General features: G+C 51.5%; 1 protein-coding gene across 20 annotated transcripts in view; it reads right to left on the minus strand.

The window, feature by feature from the left end:
- Positions 1-25,870, minus strand: part of EPB41L1 (erythrocyte membrane protein band 4.1 like 1) — a 127,019-nt gene that overhangs the window by 86,181 nt on the left and 14,968 nt on the right. For 19 of the 20 annotated variants that reach the window (XM_060124832.1, XM_060124850.1, XM_060124849.1 and 16 more), the window contains one exon: positions 23,300-23,350. The exons of the other annotated variant lie outside the window; for it this stretch is intronic. The gene's annotated coding sequence lies outside the window, so the exon portion shown is untranslated. The remainder of the gene's footprint in view (positions 1-23,299; positions 23,351-25,870) is intronic. 20 annotated transcript variants of the gene reach the window in all.

Raw genomic sequence — 25,870 nt, forward strand, 5'->3', positions numbered from 1 at the left:
CTTGTTGCGGAGCACAGGCTCTAGGCACGTGGGCTTCAGTAGCTGTGGCACGTGGGCTCAGTAGTTGTGTCACGGGCTCTAGAGCACAGGCTCAGTAGTCGTGTCGAACGGGCTTAGTTGCTCCGTGGCATGTGGGATCTTCCCGGACCAGGGCTCGAACCCGTGTGCCCTGCATTGGCAGGCGGATTCTTAGCCACTGCACCATCAGTGAAGTCTGCGCTGATTGTTTTGAAGTTCCGGAAAAGGCAAGTGTGCTGGAACCCACATCATAGCCTCTCTTTCTCCATCCTTCTGTAAAATTCTCTGCCTCTGTGTTGTTGCTAGGAAACCAGTGAGCCAGGAGAATCCCACTCTGACTGGCTGGGCCTTCTCTCTTCCCACACTGCCCCTTTGGGGGATACAGTGCCCCTGCCCCCAGGGGAACTGACCCTACCGGGCAGGTTTTCTGTGGATCCGCAACCACATGACGCAGAAGGAGATCCCGTAGGCCACTGCGAGAGAGGCAGCTATAAATCCAGAGAACCATGATTAGAAAGCAAGTTACAGGCCTCTCTCTGCAGGTTTCCAAGTCACAAAAACTTCTTAATAATCAGAGGGGCTTTACTCAAGTTGCTCAGAGTTTCCAGAGAGGGTGAACACAGTCTCGAGAGAGAATAAACACACACAAAGCAGGAGAATGACAATGTGAGCACGAACGAGAGAGAGAAACTACACAGCAGAGGCAGAAAACGTGATGGGCAGGTGGAGAACAAGAGGCCACTGGGAGGCAGTACAGCACGATGGTCAAGGACTGGCGGCAGGTCAGAGCTCCAAGCCCTGCTTCAGTGCTTCCCAGCTGGGAGACTGAGCAAATAACTTCGCCTCTCTGAGCCTTTATTGCAAATTGCAGCCTCCGCTGCAAATTGCGGATAATTCTATCACTGGATTGTATTCACGATACAGAGTGAATGTAGGCACTGAATGAGGCAAGACATGTCAAGTGCTTAACCCAGTTCCTGGCACATAGTAAGCACACAATAAACAGTGGCTTTCAAAATAAGTGCTGGGCTTCCCTGGTGGTGCAGTTGTTGAGAGTCTGCCTGCCGATGCAGGGGACACGGGTTCGTGCCCCGGTCCGGGAAGATCCCACATGCCGCAGAGCGGCTGGGCCCGTGAGCCATGGCCGCTGAGCCTGCGCGTCCGGAGCCTGTGCTCCGCAACGGGAGAGGCCACAACAGTGAGAGGCCTGTGTACTGCAAAAAAAAAAAAAAAAAAAAAAAAAAAAAAGTGCTAACCGTCTAATCCAGCAATTCCACTTCCAGGTAAATTTACCCAAAAGAATCGAAAGCAGGGTCTCGAAGAGATGTTCGTACATCCATGTTCATAGTATTATTCACAATAGCCAAGAGGTGGAAGCAACACAAGTGTCCGACAACAGATGAATGGATAAACAAAACGCAGTATATACATACAACGGAATATTCAACCTTAAGAAAAGAAAAGGACGTTCTGACACATGCTACAACATGGATGAACCTTGAGGACGTTATGTTAAGTGAAATGAACCAATCACAAAGGACAAACACTGTATGATTCTACTTATGTGGTATATGTAGAGTAGTCAAAATCGTAGATACAGAAAGTAGAATGGTGGTTACAAGGAGCTGAGAGGAGAGAAGAGTAGAAAGTTATTGTTTGATGGGTATAGAGTTTCAGTTTTACAGGACAAAAGTTCTGGTGAGAGATGTGATGACGGCTGCAAAACAACGTGAACGTACCCAACGCTGCTGAACTCTACTCTTAAAAACGGTTAAGATGGTAAATTTTAAGTTATGAGCATTTTACCACAATAAAAAATGTTTAACAAAAAGTGCCAGTCTGAAAACCAAGGAAGAGAGTAAAAGACTAAGAGACCAAGCTAGAGAAAGAACTGAAAAAGTGAGAGTATACTAATACAGAAATGGGGTGACCCAAAGAGGAAACACACACTTTGCATGCGCACCCTTGTAAAGCCATGGAGCATAAATGGAGGAATTTTCAGTAGAGACTTGCACCTCCAGGATGCTCAGGGTCTGCTCTCTATCCTCAATTCTGTCCCCACCGCGTGGTGCTTCTCGTCATCACTGGAGCACAAGCCTGTGGGAAAATTTAGCCTCATTCCTCCACCACTGCCCAGGATCCTCAGAGAAACAGGAAGGATCAAAGCCCAGAGGAAGTGAAGGAAGAAAGAACGTGTAGAGATGGCAACTTCCAGGCAGCAGAGCAGCATGTGCAAAGGCCTTGAGCTATGTGCTACATGTGGGGAGCACTCCAGGGTGGCAGGACCCTCTGATATAATAGAGGAAAGTGGGAAGGAGAGAGTGGGGCAAATGGTAAAAGGCCTTTAGGGACCACCGACCACATGCTGGGCATTGTCCTACATCATCATCTCAGTAACCTTTAATCTTAACAGGCAGGTATTAATGTTTTATGGAGAAAGAAATGCAAATTCAGACAGATAAAGTAACTTACCCAAGGAAACACAGATGGTAAACATAGATGGTAAACAGAGAGTAGGGATTTAAAAACCAGCTGACTCCTAACCTCATGCTTATTCCTTCAGCCCATGGGATACCAAGACATAAGACCAAGACCAGGATTCTACAGTCAGAATCCCAAATCCCACTCTATCCTTCACTAGCTGTGTGATGTGGAGAAAATTACTCAACCTTCTCAGCGTCTGTTTCCTTAACTGTTAAGTGGGAATGACCAAGCACCTGTGTCATATGGTTTTAAGAGAATCAAACATAATAACGCAAGAAAAGTGCTTTGCATGCGGTCATCCTAAGAAACACAAAGTAGCTTTTATTATTCATTATGCTTAGGCCTCTAGGCACCCGCCAGAGAAACCACACACAGACTTGCAGCCATTGTCTGTCCCTGGCTGAGGCTAGTGCAGTCTTTGGAGCAAAGGCAGAGGCCAGACCCAGACCCCAGAGAGAGCGAAGAGCCCAAGCTGGGCAGGAACCATGCAGGAGCATCAGGAAATGACCTCCTCCACTGTGTTCTTGACTCCGTGGTCCACCTCAGTGGCTCTGCAGATGCTCTGTGGGATGAAACCTGAGCAGTCTCCATTCTCACGGGACTGGACATAATAGAAACTACCAGGGCTGCCAACTCACCTACCCACTGGCCTACACCATGGGCTGACCCCCACCCCACGGCAACTTCCGGAACCAGGTGACCTACGGTTGCAGAGCCTCAACACCAGGAAGGCCTTTGGAGACCATCTAATTCCATCCCTTGTCATACAGATGGGAACACTGAAGCCTGGAGATAAGTGGGAACCTGCTTAAGGTCATAATGTGAGCCAGCGGCAAAGCTGGAACACAACCCTGAGGTACCTGTCTCCCTGTTCTACTGGAGTTTCCTATTTTGCCTTCCCTATTTTTTTGTTGTGTCAACTTTGTTTAAATATTAAAATTTCAAGAGGTTTAGTCACCCCGATAAGCCTAACCCTGGGGTGTTCGCTTCATGGGAAAGGCAAGAACTTTGGGGACAGATATACCTGGGTGCAAAGCCCCGCTCCACCACTTCCCAGCTGAATGGGAGGGCAGCAGCTAAGAGCAGAGCTTACAGTCCTAGCTCTGCCACTTCCTGGTGGGTAAGTCCCTATACAATCATTGCTTCCATTTCCTCTTCTGTAAAGCCTCCCTCATACAGTCATTTGAATATAGAATGAGAAAAACATTAAGAAAGGACCTGGGGCTTCCCTGGTGGCGCAGTGGTTGAGAGTCCGCCTGCCGATGCAGGGGACACGGGTTCGTGCCCTGGTCCGGGAAGATCCCACATGCCGCGGAGCAGCTGGGCCCGTGAGCCATGGCCGCGGAGCCTGTGCATCCGGAGCCTGTGCTCTGCAACGGGAGAGGCCACAACAGTGAGAGGCCCGTGTACCGCAAAAAAAAAAAAAAAAGAAAGGATCTGGTACAGTGCTTGTTCAATAAATGATGTCTCTTGTTAGTACTGCGATCTTTAATGCTATGATTGGATCATGTTGCCAGCAGATAGCAAGAAGGTACCTCCGTCTCAAAGCTCTTGCTCTCTCAGCTCCCCTCATGGAATCATGGAATGTTAAAGCTGGCAAGGGCCCCATTTTACAGGTAAATCGAGACCCAGAGGGAAATGACTAGCTCAAGGTCATGGAGCAAGTTAATGAGAACGTTGAATGAGAGCCCAGATCTCCTGACTCCTATGGACTTAATTCCATAATCACGAGCTCTTACTCTCCAGGCAGCTGTGTTTGTGCGTGGATTTGGGGGAAAGGGAGGATGGTCTTTTAGACCCCAAATACCAAAGTATAGCTGGCTTCAGCCAGAGTGGAACTAGAGCAGCAACCCTGGCATCATGGAAGGCCCAGGGCAGAAGCAAGGCGGGGTTCCGTGCTGGCAGACCAGGCCAGCTTGGCCAGCGAAAGTGGCACTATAGGCACAGCTCGGAGTCCTCTCACCAGTTACAGAATAAAGTAATTACGGGATTAGGGATAAAATTAGTCACTTGTGTAATTATTTTGCTTAGAACAAGAACAGAAAGGGCTTTTTTAAAGAGTTGTTCCTTGGCCCCTCCCAAGAGTATTGCTGCAGAGACGCAGATGAGATGACCAACCACACACACAAACACATATACACATGGCAGTGATGGCGCTTTTTGGACGGGGCTGCTGGGCTTCCTGTGCCTCACAGCAGGCCCACACCTATCAGTGAAGGCCAGGGGCTACATCCTCTGATGCTTACATTGTGGAACACCTTTGTCACATTGCAGCAGGGTACACTGCCTCCCCTCAGGGGCCTCCACCACAGAAAACCTGGTGATACGGTCTCTTAGGCCCCTCCCCAACTGCACCATAATTAGATCTGGGTTCCCCTGACCTTTCCTCCATCGTGGAGGTTGGTGGTACAATTCCAGCAGTACCTGGGGGTCCACTAATCCAGAGATGCCTCCAGAATTGGCCACTGTGGTAGGCAGAATAATGGCCCCCGCAATGATGACCACATCTTAATCCCTAGAATCTGTGACTATATTACTTCACGTAGCAGAAGGGACTTTGTACATGTGATTAGGTTAATAATTTGGGGATTGGTAGATTATCCTGGATTATCCAAGTGGGTCCAATGCAACCACAGGGTCCTTATAAGTAAAAGAGGGAAGCGATGGAGTGAGTGTCAGAGAAGGAGGTGTGACAATGGAAGCAGAGGTTGGAATGATGCCATTACTAGGAGGGGGCCACAAGCCAAGGAATGTGGGTGGCCTCTAGAAGCTGGAAAGGGCAAGGTACGGATTCACCCCTGGAGCCTCTACAAAGAACACAACCCTGTCGACACCTTGATTTTAGCCCCCATAAGGTCCACTTTCAGACTTCTGACCTCCAGAACTATAAGGTAATAAATTCAGGTTGTTTTAAGCCACTACTTCCCTGGCAATTTGTTACAACAGCAATAGAAAATAAATACAGCCTTGGGACTTCCCTGGCGGTCCAATGGGCAAGACTTTGCCTTCCAATGCAGGGCATGTGGGTTGGACCCCTGGTCGGGGAGCTAAGATCCCACACGCCTTGTGGCCAAAAAACCAAAACATAAAACAGAAGCAATATTGTAACAAATTCAATAAAGACTGTAAAAATGGTCCACATCAAAAAAAAAAACCTTAAAAAAAAAAAAGAAAATTAATATAGCCTTGGAGCCCACTTTTCCCTCCAGGATTGAAACCCTCCATGAAATTTTCTCCTCAAGGGCCAGCCAGGGAGATTCCTAGGGCCAGAACATACCCTGAGTCATCTCTAGGGAATAGGCCAGAGAGACACCTTTGGTGGAAACAGCACTCCAGAAAAACGGATGGTTCTGGGAGGAAAGGGAGACACTACCTTACAGCTTCGCTCGGACTCAGCCCCTCGACCACATTCTCTAACAAAGGGACACATCCCCGTAAGGCAGACCATCTGCAGGGGTAGGGTAGCTTCAGGGGAAGAGACTTCCCGGAAAGCAGAAGCCTGAGTGCTGGCCTCAGCTCAGTCTGAGTCACTAGGTAGCTTCCTCTCTCTGAGCCACTGTCACCATGGCTCAGCATCTATCAAGTGCCAGGCTGTGTGCTTCCACTCTTTACACGGATTGAAAAGGCCCCACGATGACCTTGCGAGGCGGTCACTCCCATCATGCCCATTTTACAGCCGAGGAAACAGAGTCAAGCAGGTCAAGCGGGGAGCATGGTCTGAACCTAGGCAGCCTCACTCCACAGCCCTATTCTGACCCCATCGTAGAGTGAATGAGGGGCTGGACACCAGGAACAGGTTCTGCAGACCTGAAAGGAATCCAAAGCGATTCCTGTTCCATCACCCTGAACGCTGGGGCTGTAAAGTGGCACAGCAGTTGGGCAAGATTTACTGAGCGCCTGAAAGGCACCCACAGCCTTTGACCCAGAATTCCCCTTCTGGGTCCCCACCCTCCGAGACATCATCTGAAATGAAGAAAAAACACTTTTAGGCAATGTTCATTGCCATGTTATTTACAAGAGAATAAACTGGAAACAACCTGACTATCCATCAACAGGAAAAGGGGTGAATGGATCACGTATTTAACGGAATCCTCTGTAATGACACCAAAGACGGTTTCGCATCCACCGTTAAGTGGAAACCACAGGACAGCCCTGAAGATGAACTGGGGAGGACGATGACTGTGTAAAAAAAGAGCTGGAAGGAAACCAAACTCTCAGCAATACTCAGGAGTCATTTTTTTCCTCTTCCTGTTTTCCAAAATCTCTGTACTGTTATTACTTTGCTCATTTTTTTAAAAAAAGGGATTATTAAAAAACAAAAAACTGCAATGGAGCCCTGAGGATGCCACACACTGAGCAGTCAAGGAGAGGAGGGGGAACAGGCAAACTCGAGCCGGCCAGGGAGGTAGTGGGGAAGCTGGAAAGAAGGGCGTGGTGTCACGGAGATGAGGCAAGAGAAGGAAGTGGGGATCCCCGGGAGGCACCTGGGAGGCGCTGGTGACCAGATGCTCGTCCCTATGTCCCCAACAGCATTCACAAGGCAACCCAGGCACCAGGAAGAATCAGTCATCCACCCGCACACGTTCCCCACTGAGGAGTCTCAGAGTGGCCAGTGTCCCAGGAGCAGGACTTCCAGTGGAAACCAGGCACCCAGGAGAAGCAGCGATGCTCTGCCCCACGGCCATCCACTCCCAGCCCAGGCCCAGCAAAGCAGAGGAGGCTTCAGGTAGAAGAGCCCAGGCAGGAGTTTCTTTGTCTTCAGGACAAGGCACTCCTGGTCCACAACCACACACCAATTCTGCCACCTGTTTCCGTGGGGACCACATTCTACACAGGCACATACACGGGTGCACTTGCACGCGCACACACACACACACACACACACACACACACACTCACTTCTTGGGCCTTTCCTCAGCCTCTTTGACACCCATCCCGTAGATGCTGTGCCTCCTTGGCGTACGCAGACACCCAGCATGCCCAGAGTCACACCACCAGCCTGCTTTCTTTGCCTGAGAAGCCCCTTCCTCTGTCCACCCACCTCATCACAGAGCCCGGCAGACCTGAGCAGAGGAGGGAAGGGCCCCCAGCAGCGCGCATATCCCACTTCACTGACCCATCCCAGCCTCCCACCACACCCAGGGCAGGCGGCGGCCCAGCCCAGGCGGCAGCTCCCACAGCCCAGTGGTGCAGGGAGGCTGGGTCATAGAGCTGAACGCTAAACCAGCCTCTGAAGACCAATGACCTAAGAAGCCACCTCTGACCATCAGTCTAGTGAGTCAACAAGAAGCGGGGCCGAGTCACCCATTACGCCCTCGTTCTGAGAAAACTGACCTTCCTTACTGTAGCCCACAGTCCAGATGCAGGGGCCACTCTCCCAGTCAGCCTGTGGTAATGAGCATGGCTGGGCGAGACAAGGCCAGTACCAATTAGGCTGCCCCCTTTCTTGCCAGTGAGCTCAGACTTATTACTTTGCTCCATTTTCAGCTCATCTGAAAAATCCTTATCTGAGGTCCCTGGAGGATCTTGAAAGTGTTATTCAAACATTAGCTCTGACACGCGGCCTCCCCCACTCAGACATCAGCCGCCCAAGGCAACGTTTTGCTCCCTGCTTTTTGGCGCTGCCAGGAAAGACCAGCGGCTACAGCCTGCCACGTGGCACCACAGGCCCTGCCACCCCCAGCCCTCCTCAGTCTGGACTTTCCCCAGCTCCCTACCTTTTTTAGGGGAGAGACCAGGGAAGGGGACTCAGTGCCTCCTGTAGGGCAGGCATGTCATCACGTTCAACCTTTGCAAAACCCCAAGGGTGGCAAATCACTCCTGTGTCCCAGATGCAGAAACTGAAGCTGAGCAACCCGACCAATGTCACCCAGCCAGCATGTAGCTGAGTTAGGCCTGGAACCCAGGACTGTTGAGCCCCAGGGTTCTTCCAACCATCCCCACCTGCCCCAGCCCGCTCTGCCCTGCCTGATGCTCCGCCCCGCCCTGAGCAGAGATGGGCATCCATCGTTAGCTACTCCTTGGCATATTACCCCGAGCCTGGGTCCAAGTGAAAGGGATGAGACAAGAGGCACTGCAGGATTTGGGGCTTCTGGGAGAGGCTTCAGAGAACAAAATTTTCCTAGGGGGGAAAAAAAAAAACACAATGCTAAGAGCTGGTTGCAACTCCCTATTCTGCCCTGTATCTTGCATGGGCACCTACAAAAAAGAACATGATCAGAGCTCAACAAGAGGCCAGACGGGAGGATGGGAAGTCAAAGAGGAGAAGGTATGAGCTGTGTGGTCAGGGAAGTTGGAGCTGGAAGGACCGGAGAGTTTCGCCCAATGCCTTTGTTTTTACATACAGTAGGGAAACTGAGGCCCAGGGAGGCGAAGGGAACCGCCCAAGGCCAAGAGTGAGTCTGTGGCTCTGCCAGGTCCTCTGACTCATAGGTTAGTTTTCCTAGACCTGGAAGAATGAAGGGCCTGGAGCGGATGCTGCCTGGGATAAATGAAAGAGTGAACGAACAAGGGGACCCATCGCTGCTAGACCTGAAGGAGCAGAGCACAAAAACCTATGCGGTGCTTCCATGGGGACCGCAGCCTCGCTCTAGTCTCTCACCTCCATGGAAGACGTAGGCAGGAGGGAAGCCCCTCCATTCACCAAAGCTCAAGCTCTACCAGGAGCCAATCACAGCCCCGGAAGGAGGCAGAAGCTTTGGTTCCCCTGGCAACGCAGACAAAGGCCTCTGCTCAGCACCGCAATCAGCTGAAGTAGGATGCAGACTGTATTCCACCCCATTCAGACTGGGCTCTCTGCTCCTTTTCTCATAAGGAGGGAACCAACCCAATCCTCTGGTTTTAGCCTCCGACCTCCAGCCAGGCCTCTGGACCCATCTCAGAACAGGAGGAGGAGTAGGGATGGGCCTCTTAGTTGGGGACTTAGGACAATAGCTGAGTCCTGCCCTGTCTGCGGGGGTCCTCTCTCACCAGGCGCGTGCCCCTGAGTTGGGCTGGGGCCCTGTGTGGATGTTCCTCAGCTCATCAGCCCCATACTCCTCTGAGAGGCCGTGCCAGTTGCGGAGCCACAGGAGAGCCTGGAGCTGGAAGGGTGGCGCCTAGTCCAGGCCCAGCTCCGGCATTCATTCACAACTGGACCTGAGCAAGTCTCATCCGCTTCCCCTTGGGGCCTCATTTCCTCCATCTGTAAAGTGTAAAATCTAAGACCTATGGTTCTTTGGAATGACAGCGCCCAGTCCACACTCACCAGAAAAATTACTGAGGGCAGGGCATAGGCAGGAGCTTACCTTACACCACTTTGGGGTTTTATTTTTTAGTTTTGTTTTGGCCACACCGCACAGCTTGCGAAATCTTAGTTCCCTGACCAGGGATTGAACCCGTGCCCCCTGCAGTGGAAGCGCAGAGTTCTAACCACTGGACCGCCAGGGAAGTCCCCCTTATACCACTTTTGAAAGTTTGCCTGGCCCCCGGTCCAGAGCCTTGGAATACATAAATCATTCCACTCCCCGGAATTACCTCTTTGTACACACTTTGAGAAGAAGGAAGAAAATCACAAGAAAACTGATGGACGCTGAAAAACCACTTCCAGATAAAACCCCCAGCTTTGGCCACCTACAGGCCAAGCCAGCACCCCTTCCCTTGCCCAGTCCCTAGCCCAGCAGGGACGAGGTGTGCGCAGCATCCCCACAGAAGGCTCTCTTGTCACTCAGGGAGGAGTCAATCGTTCAGATTTTAGAAAGATTTTCCACACCGAGAGTCAAAACAAAAAAAAAAGGTTTTTTAGGAAGCTTCTCAATTCCCAGAAAAGCCAAACTATTGACATCCAAACCCACATGCACTGGTCGTGCTTTCAGCTCTACGATCCCTCAGGCACCTAGCAAGAAACCCTAAAAAAAAAGAGAAAAAAAAGATAGAAAAGGGAATTCCCTGGTGGTCCAGTGGTTAGGATTCTGCGTTTTCACTGCCGAAGGTGAAGGTTCAATCCCTGGTCGGGGAACTAAGATCCCACAAAAAAAAAAAAAAGAAAAGAAAGAAAGAAAGCATGCCACCATCCAGGACGCGGCTGCTCTCCCCATCCAGCCCCGTACCCATCAGGCCCTGTGCTGCATCCTCTCACCCTTGTCACCCAATCTCTCATCTGTTCCCTCTTGTCCTTCCACATGCCCGAGTTTAGGCCCATCACTTCCCACCACTGCCGCTTGCCAACAGTGGTGAGGGCCACGCCAACAGCTTGCCCACTGGCCTCCAGGCCTCAGCCTTGCCCTTCCAACCCACCCTCCCGCCACCAGAAATCACATCACGCCATTCCCAATCTAACACCCTGCAGTGGCCCTCATCACCCTCCAGACAAGTTCCAGGTCCTGGCCCAGTACACATGCACTGCAGGACCTGGGCCGGCCTGTGGTCCACTGTTCTTTTCTTGCCATCCCCAGCGTGCGCAGCAAACTCCCACCACTCCAAAGCACCCTCCTGTTTCATGCCTGTGCATTTTTTTGTCTGCACTTGTGGTTGCCTTTGCCTGGAATGCCCTTTCTGAAGCCCCCACTGTTGGATGGAGATAACAGCTCACCTTTAGCTCTCTGCTAAGCCCTGTGCAGGCATCATTTCATTTATCCTCTCCAAGACCCTATGAGGCAGGTACTTAACGCAGCCTGTTTACGGCTGAAGAAATGGGATCAGAGATGTGAATGAAGCTGGCAGAAGTCACATGGTTGTTAAGGCGATGAGCCAGAATAGCAGTCCAAGCGTCAGACTCTTAGGTGGCCCCAGTCCTCTGCGACCCCGGGAACAGTGTAGTGGCAACGTGGTATCAGAAAACACAGCTTGTTCCCGGCAGTGCTCTTTCTTTCTGGGCTTTGGGAACAGCCTCCGGAGAGGGCCCAGCCTGTTCCTCTGGGGTTGCCTCCAACCCTACTTACCCCCAACCACACAGCACGACCTCTTCAAGTATAAAGAGTCTGAGCCCCCAGCTCAGAAGTAGAGCTCTACAGTTCCCGTAAATGGCCCAGCTGTGACTCCCAGCAATGTCTTTCAGGAAGTCCAAACTCTTTGGCCTAGCATCAAGGAATCACCAGGATCTGGTACCAATTCATCTTTTCCTTTTTTTGGCCATGCTGAGTGGCACGTGGGATCTTAGTTCCCCGACCAGGGATCGAACCCGTGCCCCCTACATTGGAAGCACAGAGTCTTAACCACTGGACAGCCAGAGAAGGCCCCCAGCTCACCTTTTCAACCTTAATTTCCCACTGCATCCCCTGGCCCCATGCATGCGTGCTCTAGCCACAATAAACTGGTATTTACCATCCCAGCCATGTTGGTTGTCACGAAAAGCTGCCATTTACTGAGCACCTACTAAGAGCCATGCCCTGAGCCAGGCACTTAACTAGCATCTCATTTCCCTACAACTCATTCATTCATTCATCCAACAAATACTTATTGAATATCTACTAGGTGCCATGCAATGTGGAGCGAACGTGCTGTTAAAAATAACAGACAAATGGTTACAAATTGTGGTAAGCGTTGTGAGGAATCGAGGCGGAGGTAGAGAGCAGTGCGGTGGGGCCGGCAAGGAAGGTGTCTAACTAAGCTGAGTTGTAAAGGATAAGAAGGATCCTAGACTGCAAAGAGCCAGAGAAAGAGAATTCAAAGCAGAAAGAACAGCACATGTAAAGGTCCTGAGGTGGGGAAACATTTGTTAAATCAACGGAAGAAATAAATGACCAATGAGGAGATACATGACTGGAGAGGGGGAAGCAGAGACAGGCTCATTCAGGGCCCTGTAGCCATGGTAAGGAGTTCAGAGTTTATTCTAGGAGCAGAGGAAAGACACTGAGTGACATGGTCTGATGTGTATTTTACGAAGACCGCTCTGCCTGTCACTTGGAAAGGAGACTTGAGAATATAGATATAGTATGTAATGTATGCAAAGTAACTGGCACTGTAAATGTTAATCCTCTTTTCCTTCTCTCTCTCTACTCCCTTCCCAGGCTGGAAATATCCTCTTTAACTCCTATTCCTTCTCCTGACCTATACATTGTCATAATTTGAATTTTCTGAGGATATAATGGTCTGTATAGATGTGCACCAGCGAGAGGATGCAATGTACCCAGTGTCACAGAGCGGGGCTGCAGCAGTGGTGGACTTTTCCTGCCTTCTCTCTTCCCCCTGAACTGGACCCCCAGTTGATGTAAAAGTCAGGAGGAAGAGGAGGCAGCAAGTGCTAAGGCCTTCCCCCTCGGTTCTCCCCCAACCTCTTCATGGAGAAGCTCTGAAAGCCTGGTTCCCAGGCAATTATGGGCTCAGGATGGCGGGGTGGTGGGTGCCCTGGAGTAAGCCCCCAGTCTAGGTACACTCTCTCCCTCTGCTTGAGCCAGATAAGGGCAGGCCAGACTACAGATGGAGACGGGCTACTTGCTAGGATGCTGGCTGATCCTATCACCTTCCCCAGGAAACAGACAAGGGTTGTGGCCCTCATTCTACCCACTCAGGACCTGAGGCACTCAGTGTGCTATGACCTGCTTAAGGATGGAAAGAACATGGCAGAGCTTGAGCTAGAATCATAGTATGTGGCTGTTTGAGGATTACTGAGCTGAAAACTCTGTTGTACAGATGAAGACATTAAGGTCCAAGAAGGGAAAGAGATGTGACATGCTGAGTAAGTGATAGAGTCAGAACTAGGAGTCTAGGGCTTCCCTGGTGGCACAGTGGTTGAGAATCCGCCTGCCAATGCAGCGGACACGGGTTCGAGCTCTGGTCCGAGAAGATCCCACATGCCGCGAAGCAACTAAGCCCATGCGCCACAGCTACTGAGCCTGAGTTCTAGAGCCCACAAGCCACAACTACTGAAGCCCGTGCGCCTAGAGCCCGTGCTCTGCAACAAGAGAAGCCACCACAATGAGAAGCCCGCGCACCGCAACGAAGAGTAGCCCCCGCTCTCCGCAACTAGAGAAAAGCCCACGTGCAGCAACGAAGACCAATTGCAGCCAAAAATAAATAAATAAATGAATAAATTTTAAAAAAAAAGAACTAGGAGTCTGAGCAGCTTCTGCTTTCCAGTTCCCCGTGCAGCCTCCCTTGAGAAAGATGGCAAAGGGGGCAGAGGTGGGTGGGGAGGGAGGCAAGGACAGGGCAGCACTGCTTCCTCCGGCCGGCCCTGCTCCAGCTTGCAACCCTCTCACTGTTCATGGGTGCAGCAAAACCTGCGAAACCAGTGCCTGTGCCCAGGCCAAGGGGCAGAGCCCAGAGCTACAGGGGTGTGACTAGGCTGCAGACACCAGGAGCTAAGCGGCAGGGAGGACATAGAGGCCTCTTGGCCTGCCAGCCAGGCCACACAGGCACTGCCCCAGGGCCAGGGTGGGCGCTCAGTGCTGAACTGCTCCATCACCCGGAATCAGGCACAGCTGGGACTTGCCAGGCCTCCTGTGGCCAAACAAGGGCCTGCCCTCTGCTTCCCCTCCCGCTCTGGACTCTCAACGTTGTCAGCTGTCAGTGCCACCAGGGCAAGAGACCCAGGAACTTATCTGGGAGACATGACAGGAGGCAGGGAAATGTGACAAAAATGACACACAAACACTTCTCCCCTCCCAACCACAGCCACCAGGATGAAGTCCCGCCCCCTCTGCTCTGTTGGGGACACACATGCTCTACCCCTTGCCCTCCCCCAACCTCAGTAACCAAGACCCAGGAAATAGCTGAGCACAAGATGTGACTGTTGGAGGAGGGGGGCAGGAGATCGGCGTTCCTAGGTAGCTCTGCAGCACTGACACTCGGTGTGGACTTGGGAAAACCTGCCCTCTCAGTCTCCAATCTTGCCACCCTTCCCTTGGAGGTGCTAGGTCAACTCCATGTTTCAGGGAGCCTTTAAGTTTTGCTCTCACCCCACCTCCACCCCACCTCTCACCACCTCCTGCCCAAAGGAAAGCATAAGAGGTTAAACCCACCAGTATGCAGGGCCCCTGCTGGACAGGGCTTCTGTGTCAGGGGCTGCCTTGCCGGAACCTGTTCTGTCAGCACTAGTGCCAGCCGGGGACACGGGGCCCACAGGCCAGACTATTTGGGGGACTGATGATTCTATCAACTTTTCCCAAGTGCTCAGAACCCAGTTCAGAGACCACTCTCAAGGCCTGCAAGACTCAGAAGCCAACCGCTTGGCAGGAAGGGACCCTGGCATCAGTCTGGGCTTTTGTGAGCATGGGACACATGGGCCAGGCAGGTGCCCTACAAACGTCAGAGACTGTTCTCGTATCTCAAGCAATCCCCTCCCTTGGTAGACAGGGAGGAGGAGGCCCAGAAAGAGGCAGGGACCGGAACAAGGTCACACAGCAAGGCCATGGCAGAGAGGGAACCCCTCAGCCCAGGGCTTCCAGAACCTACTTCCTCCCACAGCACATTTTCCCAAATTCAAAATCATGCATCCCATGGGGGAGCCGAGAGACACCTTCCTCGCCACTGCTTGGAAACTGCCAGAGACTGCTACGAAGTTCTGCCGTTCAAAACGGATCATGTGTATACCTGCTCTGTTTGCCTCTGTGTCCTAGCACATTGGGCAGTGCCTGGCGTAGGGCAGGAACTCAGTGCACACTGGTTGACTAAATCAAGACTCAGTGGCGGATTGACTGGAAGCAGAATCTACTTCTAGGCCCCAGCCCTGGGGGTGGGGTGGGGAGCCGGAAACAGAAGCGAGAAACGGAAGAGGCTCAGGATCCAGGCAGGCTGCATTGAACAAGCAGGGACACTGTTGGCCCACAGCTTCAGAAATCCTGGGCCCCAAAGTGAGAGACAGGTTGCCCCCAATCACCCTGAATGTATGGACTTAAAGACCTGTGGCGGGGGGGCGGGTAACTTCCCTGGCGGTCCAGTGGTTAAGACTCTGCACTTCCACTGCAGGGGGCGCAGGTTCGATCCTTGGTCGGAGAACTAAGATCCCGCATGCTGCGCGGCGCAGCCAACATAAAAGACCTGTGTGTGTGTTTCTGTGACTTGGCAAGGCCACCAAGCCAGCCACTCTGTCATTTAATTCAGTCACTTGCTCCCTCACTCTCCAAAACTTATGGGGTAAAAATGAGGGTCAGTAACAATCGTCCCCCACTTCCCTGTCGGTGCTGCCAGACCCAGAGCTGACCCCCGTAACACATTTGGCCAGGAGTCGAGCTCCCAAAGCGTGAAGACCTGAGCTAAAATCAGGGGCACGCCACTTCTCCTAAAACTCACAACTGCACTTATAAAATGGAGATGGGGGACTTCCCTGGTGGCACAGTGGTTAAAGAATCCGCCTGCCAATGCAGGGGACACAGGTTCGAGCCCTGGTCCGGGAAGATCCCACATGCCGCGGAGCAGCTAAGCCCGTGCTCCACAACTACTGAGCCTGCGCTCTGGAGCCCGCAAGCCACAACTACTGAAGCCCGCACGCCTAGAGCCCGTGCTCTGTAACAAGAGAAGCCACCACAATGAGAAGCCCCTGCTCGCCACAACTAGAGAAAGCCCGCATGCATCAACGAAGACCCAACGCAGCCAAAAATAAATAAAATTTTAAATAAATAAAATGGAGATGGTAACGCCTTCTTAAGGAATGCTCTGAAAGCCACATACAGTGATGCGTGTGAACATGCTTTGTAAAGGGCCAAAGAGATATAAGAGATTATTCATAACAATAACATTGCCACCACTAGCCCAGCTGGCCCCCAGAGAATCCCAGTCTCTAAAGGTCAGTGATCATCATCATTATGGCCACCAAAAACTGATAGCAAAATCTATCAGTTATTAAACACTTGAATCTGTCAAGGGCAGGTTGCCTGCCTTCTCTCATTTGGCCTCCATAACCTCTGAGGCAAGAATTATTATTGTGTCCATTTTACAGATGGTAAAACTGAGGCATTGAGAAATGAAATATTCAAATTCATACCATAGGCGGTGGAGCAGGGACAGACTACACCCAAGTCTGTCTGAGTCTGGAGCTCCAGCTCATTCCACTGCCCCGTGGGAGCACGTCACCTTGCTAAAGCAACTCCCCATTTGCCAAAGCCTGACGTGGCCCAAAGCAACACGGTCACTTCTCTGACCCTTGCAGCAGTAACCCTTGAGATGGGTAGGATTGGCTGATTTTGTCATCCCTGTTTGACAAATGAGGCAACTGACCCCCAGGAAAACTTGGCAACCATGTATCTCAACTCACTGCTATAGAAGAGCAGGAATACAAAGGACTGTGGAGAGTGGATCCCGAGGGGGAAACTGAGGCCTGGAGAGGGAAAGGGACCTGCCCAGGTCATTCGTTCAGACCTTTCTTCATATGTGAGACACACATATGAAGAAAGCAGTGTCTGCTCTTCTAGTTTTATAATGCTGCCCCCGACTCCACGGCTAGCTGCCCCACCCCCTTTGCATCCAGGGCCAGCAACAGACGCCAATTACTTTCCTAGTCTGAGTCTTAGTCCCCAACTTACAAATGGGGAAACTAACTTGGTCAGCAAAGAGTTCTAGAGGCCAAAACAGTTGCCCCAGGCCCCCATAAAGCCCAGGAAGCCAGTCTCAGCGCCTTTGTTTCTTGCTGCCCCCAATCCAGGGAGGTCTGGAGGTAGAGAACGTGCCCACACTGTATTCACAGAGTTGTGCAACCATCACCACTAATTCCTGCCTGCACCCCATTTACACTTAGCAAGTGCTGAGCTTCAAGCCCCAACGCTCCTAGGAACACAGGGCTCCTCCCTGGTTTGGCCCAGATGCCAAAAGGCCAGGGCGCCCCTGGAAGAATTTCTCTGGGGCAGAAGTGGAGCAAAATGTAAACACTCAGTGGACACTGTGTTCCACTTAGTGAAACAAAGTTGTGGATTTTCTGGGAAAGGGGCCCACTATATCAGGCCAGCCCAAGTCCAAGCCTTTTCCCAGCCTTGCCTCTGTAGCTGCCCTGAATGCAACGATTGTGCTGCCCCTGGCCTCAGTTTCCCCATCTGCTCCCTGGGTAGCAGGCTGAAACATGTGCCTCCAACATTCTACAGAGGGATCCTCCCCAACAAATGTCTAATCTCATCCACCTTATCAGAAGATAAAGGCCATCCTCTTATGTCAGCCGAGATTGGCAAGAGCAGTAGGCTCGGGCTGGGTTAGGGGATGATCAAATTCAGAACTGGTGATGAAGCTTTATTCTGCAGGCCTTAGGAAGCTTGGGAAAGTTTGAACTGGGGACATGACCCCCACAGACTGGGCCAGAAAGGGGGCTGTCCTTACAGCCATTAGCAACAGGAAGAAAGGTCAGGATTCCAGACACTGGTTTCTATCTTCTAGCTCTGCTCTGACACTCATTAGCTCTGTGACCTTGGAGAAGTCACTTACCTTCTCTGAGCCTCAGTTAACCCATCCGCAAAATGGGGATAATTCTATCCTCCCTGCCTTACCTCTCAGGATTATGGGGGAAATCTGATGAGATGATGAATAGAAAAGCCCTTATAGGAAAAATATAAGGGACTTTGATTCTAGTCCAGGTGATAAGAGCCATGGCGATGAAGAACACCCCACCCACCACAAGAAAAAATTCCCCTGCCCTTTTCTACCTCTTTTCCCCCTACAGCAATGCTGGAATCCCTCCAAGAAGGGTCGGAGAAATCCAGGGATCCCAGAGACAAGAGGGGTCACAGAAGGAATACTGGACATCTGCGTCTTGTCAGTATGACATTTGTGAAGCCTGGCCCCCTGTCCCCGAGACAGCCCCTCTAGCTCTCAGGCAGGCAGCAAGCCAGGGGAAATGGTCGGTATCCAGTATCGGGGAGAGGCTGGGGAACAGACAGGGGAGCCAGAGTCAGCATTTCCGAGCCACCACTGTGAGAGGAGTTTCTGGGCAAGAGCAGGGAGGAGGCTGTTGTGGGTGGGAGGTGTTCCCCTGTTGAGTCTCCCCCACCTCCATCCCTCCTGCAAGAGACAATGATGTTACCTTTCATGTGACAACTGTACCTGTGTCACTTTCCTCCTCTGTAAAATGGGGGTGATGAAGCCTCTGACACGCCGTGAGTCCAGTTCAGTAAACATGCCTGTCATTCTCCCATCCTATGAAACCCGGAGGCTCCCAGTGCTGACAGCTTCTTCCCCCAATTTTCCACCTGAGTTATTTAAAGAAAAAATCTGAAGGCACTTTCAGGACAGAGCCCAGGCCTTGAGGGCGTTATCCATCTCCTGACAAGGTAGATGAGATCTGTTGTGTGTTGAAGGGGCGGGGGGAAGGAAAGGGGGCCTCTCCGTGGGTCAGAGGTACATGTTTCAGCCTGCTGGCTGGGGAGGGGATGGGGAATACTACTGTTCACCAAGGCTCTTAGAAACAATCCTGGTTCCTTGAGCCTGTGTTGCCTGGAGGAAAGGCTGACCCCTGGGCAATGGACCACAGGGGAGCACTCTTCCCATCACTCGCCACCAGGAATGAAGGACTGACACCTGTTGGTGCCCAGATGCCCTTGTCCACCATCTATGTGGGATAAAAGGTGAAGGATCTGGACACCTGTGTGCAGCTGGAGATGATCAAACTTCTTCACATCTCTGAAGAGAATAGTATGGAAGGAGGGGTCTTTCTGGGAAGCCTGAAAGATGGGCTAGTCACCCTCCCCAACCCCAGCTCTTTAGTTCTGGCCAAACTGAACCACTGCTGCTTCTCCCTTCCACGCCTTTTCCCAGGCAGCTCCTGGAGAGCCCTCCCTGAACCAAATGTCCCAATCCAGCTCCGTCCAAGGCCTAGATCAAATGTCCCCTCCTCCCGGAAGCACATTTTGACTGCTGTGCCCCACGCTGCCCCCCCGTTTCTCTGAGCATCAGTTTCCTGTCCCTCTCCAGTGGCAATGTGCACTGTTGACTGTGTCACAGCCAACACCTGCACACATTTATTTATTCCCCTCCGGGGGGCACAGGTGATTGCAGTGGTTTCTGGCACAGGCTCAGAGCTAGGCAAACCTGAACTCAAAGGCCAGCTTTGCCATTTATTAGCCACCTGACCATGGGAGAGTCACTTCTCTCTGAGCCTCAGTTTCCTCTGGAAAATGGGGGCAATAATAGTACCTACTCCACAGAGCTGTTCTTGCAATTAAATGAGACAATGAACCTTAAGTGCTCAGCACAGAGCCTGGCACAGCTTGGGAGCTCAGTAATGTGACTTATTTGTTATGGTGACCCTTCAGGCAAGTTCACAGATGAGTTTTCTTTCTTTCTTTCTTTCTTTCTTTCTTTTTTCTTTCTTCTTTCTTTCTTTCTTTCCTTCCTTCCTTCCTTCCTTCCTTCCTTCCTTCCTTTCTTTCCTTTTTCTTTCTTTCTTTCTTCCTTCCTGCCTTCCTTCCTTCCTTTCTTTCTTTCTTTCCTTTCTTTCTTTCTTTCTTTCTTTCTTTCTTCCTTCCTTCCTGCCTGCCTTCCTTCCTGCCTGCCTTCCTGCCTTCCTCCCTCCCTCCCTCCCTCCCTCTCTTTCTTTCTTTCTTTTTTATTTTTAATAATCTGCACTTTTTTAAAAAAAGAAATATTTATTTATTTATTTGGTTGCACCGGGTCTTAGCTGCAGCAGATGGGCTCCTTAGCTGTGGCTGACGGGGTCCCTAGTTGCAGCTCACCGGCTCCTTAAGTGGCAGCACGTGGGCTCCTTAGTTGCAGCCCACGGGCTCCTTAGTTGTGGCATGCAAATTCTTAGCTGCAGCATGCATGTGGGATCTAGTTCCGTGACCAGAGATCGAACCCAGGCCCCCCACATTGGGAGCATGGAGTCTTATCCACTGTGCCACCAGGGAAGTCCCACAGATGAGTTTTCTTTACATCTCCTGAAAAGCCTACCACAGAGATACACAACGGATGAATGGATATCTATGGAGGTGGATCTGTGTGCAACCTAAGGAAGACTTTCTCTACTCCCAGAGCAGAATAACCTGGGCCTGGGCTGTCTCTGCAGATCATGAGCTCCATGTCACGGAGCAGCATGCAAGTAGATGTAGGATCCACTTGAACTGCTGACGGGAGGCAGTAGACATAGTGATCAGAGCGTGAGCTCTGAAGACAGACTCCTTGGACTTGAACCCCAGCTTCTCCGCTTACTCAGTGTGTGACCTTCACTAGCTATGCCTCGGTTTTCCCATCTATAAAATGGGGAGAGTAATGGCACCTACCCAAAGGATTGTCATGAGGATTAAATGAAATAATACATGAAAAACAATAGACCATGCTCAGCATAGAGAGAGTAATTCAATAAACATTACCTATTGTTATCATTGTTGATATTTGTATTACTATTACTGAAGAGAGGAGTTATGGTGCTTTGCAGGCCTATAAGCTACTCATTCTCCTATAACCCAAGATTCCGCTAACATGTGCGTATGTTCTCATGGCTCTGTCCACTCCCCCTTCTTCTGGTGTTAGCTCTGCTCCTCCATTTGCTACACAGGTAGACAATTGACCCAGGCCGGGCCACTATAGGGAACGTCCCTATCCCCAGCAACAATGATTGAACCAATCAGAGTCCTTCCCTTGGGTTGATATATAGATCCTAGAAGAAAAATAGTTCCCTCTTTCTGTTTGGGTTGCTAAGCTGGGGCAGTGGACAGCCAGTTCCTCATAAGGGCAGAGAGGAGAGACAAGCCGTGATGGGAGAGAGATGGGGAGTCTATCTGATTCTTCATCCTTCAGTTCTATGAACTGCCCCAGGATCCACTGAAGTCCACTTTGAAGTTCAAAGCCACTTTGAATAGAGTTTTTGTCATTTGTTTCTGAACAATCCAGGCCCAATTATACAGGCTCTGACCAAGACTTAGTCTGTGCTGGCCATGGGCAGGGCAGGGCAGAGGCAGCATTATGACTGCTCCTGTGTGTTCCAGCACAATCCCTGTCATCTGGGCTGCAAAGGACAGTCCGCAAAGCATGTTCTAAAGAATCATCCTGACCCAATGGCCTTCACACACTGCTTCCCAGAGCCCTGGGAATCTGCAGAGGCACCTCCAAAAACACCCACAGAACAAAGGGCAGTAAGGAGGGCAACAAGATTCTGTGTAAATTGCTGCGAATTCAACCACAGCAGTTCTGTCGCGAATGCGTACGTATCGGGATTCTGCTGCCCCCAGAGATCTGAAATACCTTATTCTAACGGATACTCAGAAGAGTATTAAGAAGTAACCAAGACTGCTGTGTCTACCCCCATTCTCCAAAAAAGAAAACTGAGGCCCAGAAAGGGGAAACGATGAGGCCGAGGCCACAGAGCACGTCAGTGTCAGCGCACGCACTTCAGGGCTCTGGACTCGCAGGCCAAACGAACGCCACTGCACCAGGCTGCCTGTGAAAATCTATCATCTCTCACATTTCCTGTCTCCTCCGGTAAACTGATGGTAGTTAATATCTAGAGTCTCACCTTTCTCAGCTCTGACTCCCACAGAGCTGCCTGCCTCTGAGCCTGGCTCCTGGGAGGGCTCCAGAAGCCCAAGGAACTTGTGGAATAAATGTATGAACCAACCGTGACCTTCCCCCTACCGTGTACACATACACTCAGTTCCCCTCCTCCCCACCCATTTGCCCAAACGTCAGGGAAAGCCTGGCAGGCCCCCTCCTGGGAACTCCTAATCCACCTCCTCTGTCCTGGCTGTTCCGTGACTGTGGACAGAGGATTCCTTGTTCGCAGTGCTTCCTGCCCAGAGATCTCGGTGGGGCCCATGCGCTGGCAGGAAAGAGTCAACTCTCTCCTTTAAACTGGCGTTAAAGCACCTCTGTCCCTACCACCCCCGGGAGCAACATGCTCCCAGCTCTGTTAGGCATCTATTCTACCTGCCCTGGCCTGGCTCAGCCCCACCTCAACGCCCATAGCCTCTGCTCCCTACACATACACACACACATACGCACACACACAGGAGAGTTCCCCCAGGTACAGAGGTGCCTCACATCTAATCAAAAGTAGAAACCACAGGATTCTAGAATGACAACATCACAGCCCTGGCAGTTGTGCTTTACTAGTAACCCCACAATGACATTTGCATAATACTTCACAATTTCCCAATCAGTATAATTTCATTGGCCCAGTTCCCTCTCCACACCCTCACCCTGCCAGTGTCACGGAACCTGGGAGGTGGAAAGGGGCTCTGACATGTCCCAGGCCAGCAGTTTGCAAAGTGTCTTGCACAGAGCCCAGGACGGGTTTCCGTCATTGTCTGAGGGCTGCTGGTACTGAGGACTTAGCCAATTAAGAGTCCCCCGGCCCACCCCAACTTCGACCACGGCTGCAATCCCACCCCTTTATTGTTTTGTACACTGAGATTCTCTGGGGTTCATTTGAAAAGGGGATTTCACTGCTGGAAAGTCTGAAAGCAACTCATTTACTCTGAGCCCACCTCCCCGCCCTGACAATGTATATATGACCCTGAGGCCAACAGAGAGGGACGTGGCTGCCCCAGGTCACGCAGGAGTCAGTGGCAGAACAGAACGAAAACACCCTCTTCTGAATCTAGTCTACAACCTCACAGTGGTTAAGCAAAAGAAAACAAGGTCTGCAAGTCAGCAGATCCGGCTTCCAGGTCCGAGGCCACCCGTCCCCGGCCATGGTGGACAGATCAGCAATTTGGGCAAAGCGTGCTGCCTAGCACAGAGGTGCTTAATGAATACCCACTGCAGTCCCTCCTCAAAACAAGCCAACACCAGAGATGACCCTCAGCACTGCCCCGCTTTTTCAAACCCACCAGGAATCTGTGGCCTAGACAAACCCTCTCGCCTCCCCAGCAGTAAAATATATTAAAACAGCCTGAGGGCTGAAAGACCGAATTTGTCCAACCTGAGCAAAAGAGCCAGGATGAGGCTGAGCCTCTGTAACACTCACCCCTGCTGCGACCACACCGGCTCCCTGGGGGTAAGGACGGCGGTCAGGCACCTGGAAGGAGGAAACGGTGTTAGCACCTCCAAACTGAGTTCGTGGACCCAGCGTGGAGCTGGAAACTGAGAGGCTGGCATTTGACTCTCTGAGGAACCTTTGGGAAGTTGCTGAACCTGTTACACAGAAAGGCCTGTGTGACGATGCAGAGCAAAAGGGAAAGTAACAAATATGAAACTGGAGCGGCCAGGAGGGGCCAGGCCATGAAGGGCCTTGGAGGCCGAGGTAAAGAATTCAGTCCTGAGTCTAAGAGCAATGAGAAACCATTGACCTGTAGGGTCGAGAATGGACTGGAAACAGGCAAGAGTAGCTTTAGGCATGTGAGTTAGGAGGATGTTGTGGCTGTCTGGGGACATGTGACAAGGGCCCAGGCTGGGGTGGGGACAGCAGAGCTCGGATGAGGTGGATGGATTCCAGAGCTCTTTTGAGCGGTGGTATCTCCAGACTTCGGCGGTGGACCAGATCTGGGGGGATAAGGGAGAGAGAGGTCTGCCAACCCCTCAGGTGCCTGTTTCATGTCAGTCCCCTGGTCTCCAGCACCCAGGACGAGCCACACCCATTGTTCTCTCAACCTGGCCTATCCTTAACTCAGTTTCCCCATCTGTCAAATAAACATGGTTGGGGACTTCCCTGGTGGCACAGTGGTTAAGAATCCACCTGCCAGTGCAGAGGACATGGGTTCAATCCCTGGTCTGGGAAGATCCTACATGCTGCAGAGCAGCTAAGCCCGTGCACCCCAGCTACTGAGCCTGCGCTCTAGAGCCCATGAACCACAACTACTGAGCCCGCCTCCACAACCACTGAAGCCCGCATGCTCTAGGGCCCATGTGCCGCAACTACTGAGCTCGCATGCTGCAACTACTGAAGCCCACGCACCTAGAGCCCATGCTCCTCAACAAGAGAAGCCACCGCAACAAGAAGCCCGCACACCACAACGAAGAGTAGCCCCTGCTCGCCACAACTAGAGAAAGCCGGCCCGTAGCAACAAAGGCCCAATGCAGCCAAAAAATAAATTAAAAAAAAATTTAAAAATAAAATAAACATGGTTGGACTCAGGGGTCCCTAAGGTCTTTTTAGCATTAATGTTCTGTTCTGGTCTAATTCACTCACAGAGTATAAGCCCCTTTTCAATCATCTTTAAGCCCCAACTGCAGGCCTGGCCTAGTACACAGTGGGCAGGATCGTTGGAGGGAGCATCCTCAGGGCCCCTGGAGTCACACACTTAGAACAGTTATCTCCAGGTGAGACGAAGTATTTCCGCTTCACGTAGAACACAAGAACTGAGCAAATAGGCAGACCACCTGGGCTGAGCTTGGAACAGCAGAAGCAGAAGCTGTGTGCCCGAGCAACTTGTTCCTGCCCCCGCTCCAGAGGCCGGCAGGGGCCTCAGGACATTGTCACTGCAGCTGTAACATCCATCACCCAGCGGCTTACGACCTGGTTCCTCATCCACTGTTTCCCAGAGCCCAGGCTCACCCTGGGGGCCAGGTACCGAGGGACCTGGGAGGCAGTGCAGGACAGTGGTTTAAGCTGGGGCTCTGCAGCCATGCAGACCGGTTTGAATTCTGCCCCCACCTCTTTCTAGCAAAGTGGCCTGGGGCAAGTCACCTCACTTCTCTGAGCCTCGGTTTCCTCATTTGGAAAGGAGTCATAGTGTCTGCTTCCAGGGCTAACGGGAGGATTAAATGAGACGCTACATGTGGAGAACTCAGCACAGTTCCCTATCACAACAATCCAGGAGGAGTCGCCATTTACGGATGTGGACACTGGGACCCAGGGAGTTGAAATGACTCACTGAAGATCATTAGAGAATCAGCACAGGGGTGAGACCCAGAGCTCAGGGTCTTAACTGCCAGGTTATATGCTAACCATTTGGGTTCCTCTTTTTTTATTATTTATTTATTTTAAAATTTTATTTATTTTATTTTTGGCTGTGTTGGGTCTTTGTTGCTGTGTGCGGGCTTTTCTCCAGTTGCAGCGAGCGGGGGCTACTCTTCGTTGCGGTGCGTGGGCTTCTCATTGCGGTGGCTTATCTTGTTGCGGAGCACGGGCTCTAGGCACACGGGCTTCCGTAGTTGTGGCGTGCAGGCTCAGTAGTTGTGGCTCGTGGGCTCTAGAGCGCGGGCTCAGTAGTTGTAGTGCACAGGCTTAGTTGCTCCGCAGCATGTGGGATCTTCCCGGTCCAGGGCTCAAACCTGTGTCCCCTGCATTGGCAGGTGGATTCTTAACCACTGCACCACCCGGGAAGCCCCTGGGTTCCTCTTTTTTAGATGAAGATGTTGAGACGAAAAATTACAAGTGACTTGACCAGAGCCACAGAGGGAATTCATGGTAGAAGAGGGATTTGAACCTAGGCCTTCTTGATGAAAAATCCCCTGGTCTCCCCCACGGCTATCCAGAAAGTAGATGTGTGTGGAGAAGCTTCAGATTTCAGGGCCCTTTAAACCTGGAACAGGGACAAATGCAAATCTGGGCAGATGGAGTGAGGGTGGTGGTGAAGCTACCTTGAGAGGAAACCAG

This window comes from Lagenorhynchus albirostris, chromosome 15 (genome assembly GCF_949774975.1).
Source record: "Lagenorhynchus albirostris chromosome 15, mLagAlb1.1, whole genome shotgun sequence".
In the NCBI taxonomy this organism is placed as follows: domain Eukaryota; kingdom Metazoa; phylum Chordata; class Mammalia; order Artiodactyla; family Delphinidae; genus Lagenorhynchus; species Lagenorhynchus albirostris.